The sequence below is a fragment of the Enhydra lutris genome, unplaced genomic scaffold (assembly GCF_002288905.1).
Source record: "Enhydra lutris kenyoni isolate GAN:26980312 unplaced genomic scaffold, ASM228890v2 scaffoldscaffold37, whole genome shotgun sequence".
NCBI lineage: Eukaryota > Metazoa > Chordata > Mammalia > Carnivora > Mustelidae > Enhydra > Enhydra lutris.
In genome coordinates this window covers 11,565,310-11,571,309 of record NW_019154121.1, presented here as the reverse complement: position 1 = coordinate 11,571,309, position 6,000 = coordinate 11,565,310, and the positions used below count along the sequence as shown (strand labels likewise).

The window sequence follows — 6,000 nt, the reverse complement described above, 5'->3', positions numbered from 1 at the left end:
TGAGGTGGATGATCCCACCCCTGTATCCTAAATGCCTTTCAAAAACTTTAGGAAATTAATTCAAAGGGCAGAAATTTGATTGCTTTAAAGCAAACAACTTCAAAGTGAACACAATGCATTTCTCTGCTTTAAAACACACACATAAACTCATTTCTAAAAGGATTGGGCCGTGTTCAAGGCAGGAATTCTTGTTCAACGTCTAGACACAGGCTACTAAGGCTCACATGAGACTGGAGGCAAAAGGAAAAGCTGACAGCCACTCAAGGGCATCCACCCAGAACTTTGAAAATACTCCTCCTTTGGTCAGCTTATTCCATTTTGAGCCAAAGCCCTGTACAAAGACTTGTCTAATATAACGAAGAAATTATATCAAAATCTCAGCTGAATTCTACATTAGTGAAGCTCAAAGAGAATGAAACATAGTCTTCCTTGAACCACGTATTAATTTCTTTGCCAGAATTATATCCCTGCAAAAGTTTTTTAAAAAATACAGGAGAAACCAGTTATGATAACCAAAAGATTAAACTCCTATATATTGATTGTATATGAGAAAAATAGTGTAAGCAATAGGCAAATAAATGAAGACAAGAAAACAAGAATTCCAAGGAGGCACCACCGAAAGAGAGATGTTGTACGGTGTAAAAAAACCATTTAACTTTGAAGCAGAACACCTGATTCAAGTTTGATTGTGGCATTCCCCTATGTACTGTGTAACTTACAGTGAAATTAAAAGTCCATGACTTGGCCCACATGTCAAAAAAAAAAAAAAAATTCTTTCTTAAACCTGAATAAGCATAAACATTTTTCCAAGAAGTACAAGAGAGAGACACAGAGAGACAAAAACAGAACATAGAAACATAGTGTCATAGTAGTGATAATCTGTGCTGTGGTGCTGAGAAAGATACAGTGTAACCTAAATCTTGAACACCTTGAAACACTGGTAACAGCTGAACAAGGAGAAAGAATTTATTGTCCACACAGCAATGACTGCAGTTGTTCTTCTCTTTACTATATCCCTGTTGGTTCTCCACTGGCCCCCATAGAGAACAAGGAGAGACAGAAGAAAGAGGCAGACCACTCCAGATTAGGAGGAAGCAGGCATCATGAGGAAGGAAATTTATGAGGCATCTCTTGGGCAGTAACAAGATAAGTTGATCACTGCACCTGAGTGCTTGAGTCTTAAAAGTTTATAGAGACACACTGATGAGGTTAAGTCATGTGTACCATCAGGACGGTCTCAATAACACATTACCCTCTCAAGACTACATCCCTCGAATGACTCTGGCTGTGGGAACTGTGAGCAGAACATCCGTTCCAAGTGCTGTGGAGGGGGAGAAATGAAGTCCTGCTGCAAGTCAACCAGCGGTCATGTCCTCTAGATGACCTCCCCCAACAATCCCCATAGTACCTCTCATGGTAGGGGGAAGGATTTATGCTCAGCTAGTTCAAATGAAGAGATTTTGTCTCCTCCTTTGAATGAAAGTCGCTATACTCTTGAGTTATTTTTTCTTTTCTTTTCTTTTTTAAATTTCTCCTCAACCTGGTGAATTTCTGAATGGTAAAATAATCTAAATCAAGGCCAGTTCCATAACTTTATATTTTCTCAGACAGGCCTCTGATCTGAGAGACTCGTGGGAAGATTTTGGAAGGAGAATGAGGGAGAGTGTGTGCAATATTGTGACTTATAAGAAATATATATTTGGTCTTTTTCTGTGGTTCCAGCTCCTAAGCCCCCTGGAATTTCTGAAGTGATGAAGATTTAAAGTTATTATATTAATTATATTATATTAATTATATTGTATTAATTATATTAATGAGGTGACTTATGGACCTAAAGATGGTGGCTGGTCACCAGAGGAACCAACCATGTGATTGGAGGGTCAAATATTTCAGTCCCACCCCCTGACCTCCAAGGAGAGGGAGAGAAGCTGAAGGTCAAATGCTTCCTCAATGGCCAATGATTTAATCAATTATGTTTATGTAATGAAGCCTCCATAAAAACCAGAAAGAATAGGTTTCAGAGAGCTTCTGAGTTGGTGAAGACAAGGATGTTTTGGGAGAGTGGGGTGCCTGGGGAGGGCACAGAAGTTCTGCATCTTTTCTCACACCTTACCCTTCACATCTCTTCTATCTGGCTTTCCCTGAGTTATAACCTTTTATAATAAACTGGTGATCTACTAAGTACAATGTTTCTCTGAGTTCTGGGAACAGCTCTAGCAAATTAATTGAATGGGAGGAGGAGGTTGTAAGAACCACTGACTGATAGCCAGTTTGGTCCAAAGTACAGGTAACAACCTGGTGTTTCCATTGGCCTCCCAAATTGGAAGGGATCCTTGGAGCCTCTAGCTTTTAACCAGTCAGTCAGAAGCCAGGGAAGAGCTTGGGCTAGCTACTGACATCTGGAGTGGCAAGGGGGTGGCAGGGCACAGTGGTAGTCTTGCAGTCAACTGTAGAACCTGATGCTATTTCCTGGTTGAGATTGTCAGATAGGAATTGGGTCCAGAAATTTCATTCAGTAAGCCCTGGTAACAATGCAATGCAGAGCAGCAGGAGTTGGTGATGATGGTAATCCTAACCTGTTTTATGTCTCTCATTCTCACCATCTCAGAACACAGGAAAAGAAGCTTGAGACAAGACAACTATGTATCAGTACACCATTCCTTTTTATGGCTGAATACTATTGCAATATAGGGATATGCATTCATTTTTTGATGGACATATGGGGTTTTCCCCACCTTTTTATACTATTATGAATAATGTTGTAAATGTTCTCATACATGACTTTGTGTGAACACATGTTTTCATTTCTCCTTCCCTATCCCTAGGAGTAACATTGCTGGGTCACATGGTAACTCTATGTTTAGTGAAAACATTATGCTAAGTGAAAATAGTCACAAAAGAGCACACACTTACTCAAAAGTTAAAAATAGGAAAATCTACAGAAACAGGATGTATATTAATGTTTGTGTAAAGCAGAGAGTAGAGGGGACTGTATAGGAGAATAATAGGTAAAGGGTAAGGGGTTTCTTTTGGATGTGACAAAAATGTTCTAAATTGTGAGGATGCTTGCATCTATTTGTGAATATATTAAAAACCAACAAAGTACAGTTTAGGTGAATTGTGTGGTATGTGAATTGTATCTCAATAAAATTATTAAAGATAAATTGGAAAACACATTCATATCAAACTTTAAAAAAATGTACGTGGGAGACTTTTGTCTTACCCAGAACCATCTATCCGTGCTTGACCTTGGTTATTCCTTCCAAGTAATCCTATGTTGTTGTAAGCAAGGCTACTCTGTGTTTGCCACTGTCATAGCGTCTTCCACTTGCACCAGATTTGTGTGTTTCATGGCTATCTTTACATTAGATTTCTATCCCTTTGGGAGGTGAAGTGATATCATACTAATAATTATTTCCCTAGGGCCAGGCACAGAGTCTGGAGTACAATGGATAAAAAATCAATATGTTACATGGACAAATACCCCAAATCATTTTCCCCACTGGAGATTTAGAGAGTTTTCATAAGGAAGCATACAAGAGAATTTCACTTGGAGTGGCCAATTCTGTTAAGTGACAACTTAGACTTCTCATTAAAGTGGTACTCGGCTAGCAAGCTTCAGACACAGCCTCTTAAACTTATGACCAAAATACTTAGGAGGACATGGTTAAAGACAAAAATTCACACCATCATTAAATGGCCACTGATGGTTTATGAGCTAAGAATTATGACTGAGAGAGAGGATTAAAATAAACCAATACCCAAACAAGCAGACGTCAGTAAATGTCTGTTGTTGAATCACCTTTTCAGGTAGAAGAGTCTGTCTCTCCCTCTGCACCTGCCCCCCCCACCCCCTGCCCATGGGCACATGCTCGCTCTCTCTCTCTCAAATAAGTAAATAAATCTTTAAAAAAAAGTACAGAGAATTTGTATATTGCTATAAAGATTTAGAATTAACATAAGTGCTATAATTAAAATTTATGTTACTCATTTGTAAGTCTTCTTTGGAGACGTGTCTGTTCATGTCTTCTGCCCATTTTTGATGTGATTATCTGTTCTGTAGGTATGTTGAGCTTGAGGAGTTCTTTATAGATCTTGTATATCAGCCCTTTGTCTGTAGTGCTATTTGTGAATATCTTCTCCCATTCCTTGAGTCGCCTCTTTGTTTTGTTGACTGTTTTCCTTTGCAGTGCAGAAGCTTTTGATCTTGATGAAGTCCTAAAAGTTCATTTTTGCTTTTGTTTCCTTTGTCTTTGGAGACGTGTCTTGAAAGAAGTTGCTGTGGCCGATGTCGAAGAGGTTACTGCCTATGTTCTCCTCTAGGATTTTGATAGACCCCTGCCTCACGTTGAGGTCTTTTATCCATTTTGAGTTTATCTTTGTGTATGGTAGAATGGAGGAGATAGATTATGCTGAGTGAAATAAGTCAAGCAGAGACAGTCAATTATCATATGGTTTCACTTACTTGTGGAGCATAAGGAATAACACGGAGGACATTGGGAGATGGAGAGGATAAGTGAACTGGGGGAAATCGGAGGGGGATACAAACCATGAGACTGTGGATTCTGAGAAACAAACTGAAGGTATTGGAGGGGAGGGGATGGAAGGTTTGGTGAGCCTGGTGGTGGGTATTAAGGAGGCATGTATTTCATGGAGCACTGGGTGTGGTGCAAAAACAATGAATCTTGGAACACTGAAAAAGAAAATAAAATTACAAAAAAAAATTTATGTTACTCAAATAAGATAGTTTTAAATGGAAATGAATAGCCTTGAATTCATATGGTAGGGGACTCTTCTTTTTATTATCAACAATAGTTTTATCCTTACTAAGTCTTTGGGGCTTGAAGTCTATTTTAATGGATAATAATAAAGATACAGATTTATTTTGATTAATAATTTCTGTTTTCTTTTCTTCTATTTCAATATTTAGGTACCTCTACATTTGGAATCTTATTTGGGGCAATGAACAGGTATATACAAATTCAAGAAAAAAATTAGCTTTCTAATAAATGAATTAGTCTTCCAATCTTTAAGTGATATCTCTTTATCCTTAATAAAACATATTTTAAAGTCCATATTGTTTGTTATTTTATACTATAGTTCTGCCTCATTTTTAAACCACTCAAACTACTTGATATTGTTACTGATATTATGGTCAGTATATTTATAATTTCCTATATCTTTTACCCAGTTGTATTTGCTCACCATTCCATTTTTCTGGATTTTTTTGTTCTCCACAATGAGTACTTGGTTTAGTCACTCTTCCACTGGGAAGCTGTGAATGTTAAATCTTCTCAGTGTTTCCTTCCAAGCGTCTGTATTTAATTTCATTCTTACATCATAATATATTAAACTATGAAACTGTATGTTTGGAGACTCTTTTCTGTTAGTATTTTGCATATGTCTTTGTATTGTCTTCTGTACTTAATAATTAGCTAACTTTTTAAAAAAATTAATCTGTTTTTTTCTACCAGGTTCTTTTTTAAGATTTGTGTTTTTATTTGATTTTCTTTTGTTTTACTGTAATACTTTTGGAAGTCTATTTTATTTGCTTTGCTTGCAGCTCACTGTGCTTCTTAAATTGAGAACTAGTGTTCTATAATTCTGTAAAAATTTCACTCATCCATAATTATTAATCATCTTTGCAATTTCCCTGAACCAGGGGGTATGAAGTCCCATCCAGCCTATCCCTGAGGGGCAACCTTTTCACACTGCTGACTGTGCAAAGTTTCATCTCTCCTTCTTTTAGAGGCTTAAGGCCAAATCTCTGCCCTACATAGGTGTGGAAACCTTATCTCTTAGCTTTAAGTTCCTATCTGGATTATTGTTTTCATGGGCACTAAGTGCAACAGATTGATAAATGACCACACAAGCTTTTGATTCTCTATTCATGTCTGGAATTCAGGATTTCCCTTTCTGCCTTTTTTCCTTCTTTTCTTTCTTCCTCTCCCCCGTCCTTCTACCCTTTCTTTCTTTTTGACTTCTACCAATTAATTATTT

At 37.5% G+C, this 6,000-nt stretch overlaps 1 protein-coding gene across 1 annotated transcript in view; it reads left to right on the top strand.

The window, feature by feature from the left end:
• The window catches only part of LOC111154441 (tyrosinase), a 128,948-nt gene that overhangs the window by 5,631 nt on the left and 117,317 nt on the right, over positions 1 to 6,000 (top strand). The window contains exon 2 of the mRNA XM_022514041.1: positions 4,931 to 4,970. The gene's annotated coding sequence lies outside the window, so the exon portion shown is untranslated. The remainder of the gene's footprint in view (positions 1 to 4,930; positions 4,971 to 6,000) is intronic.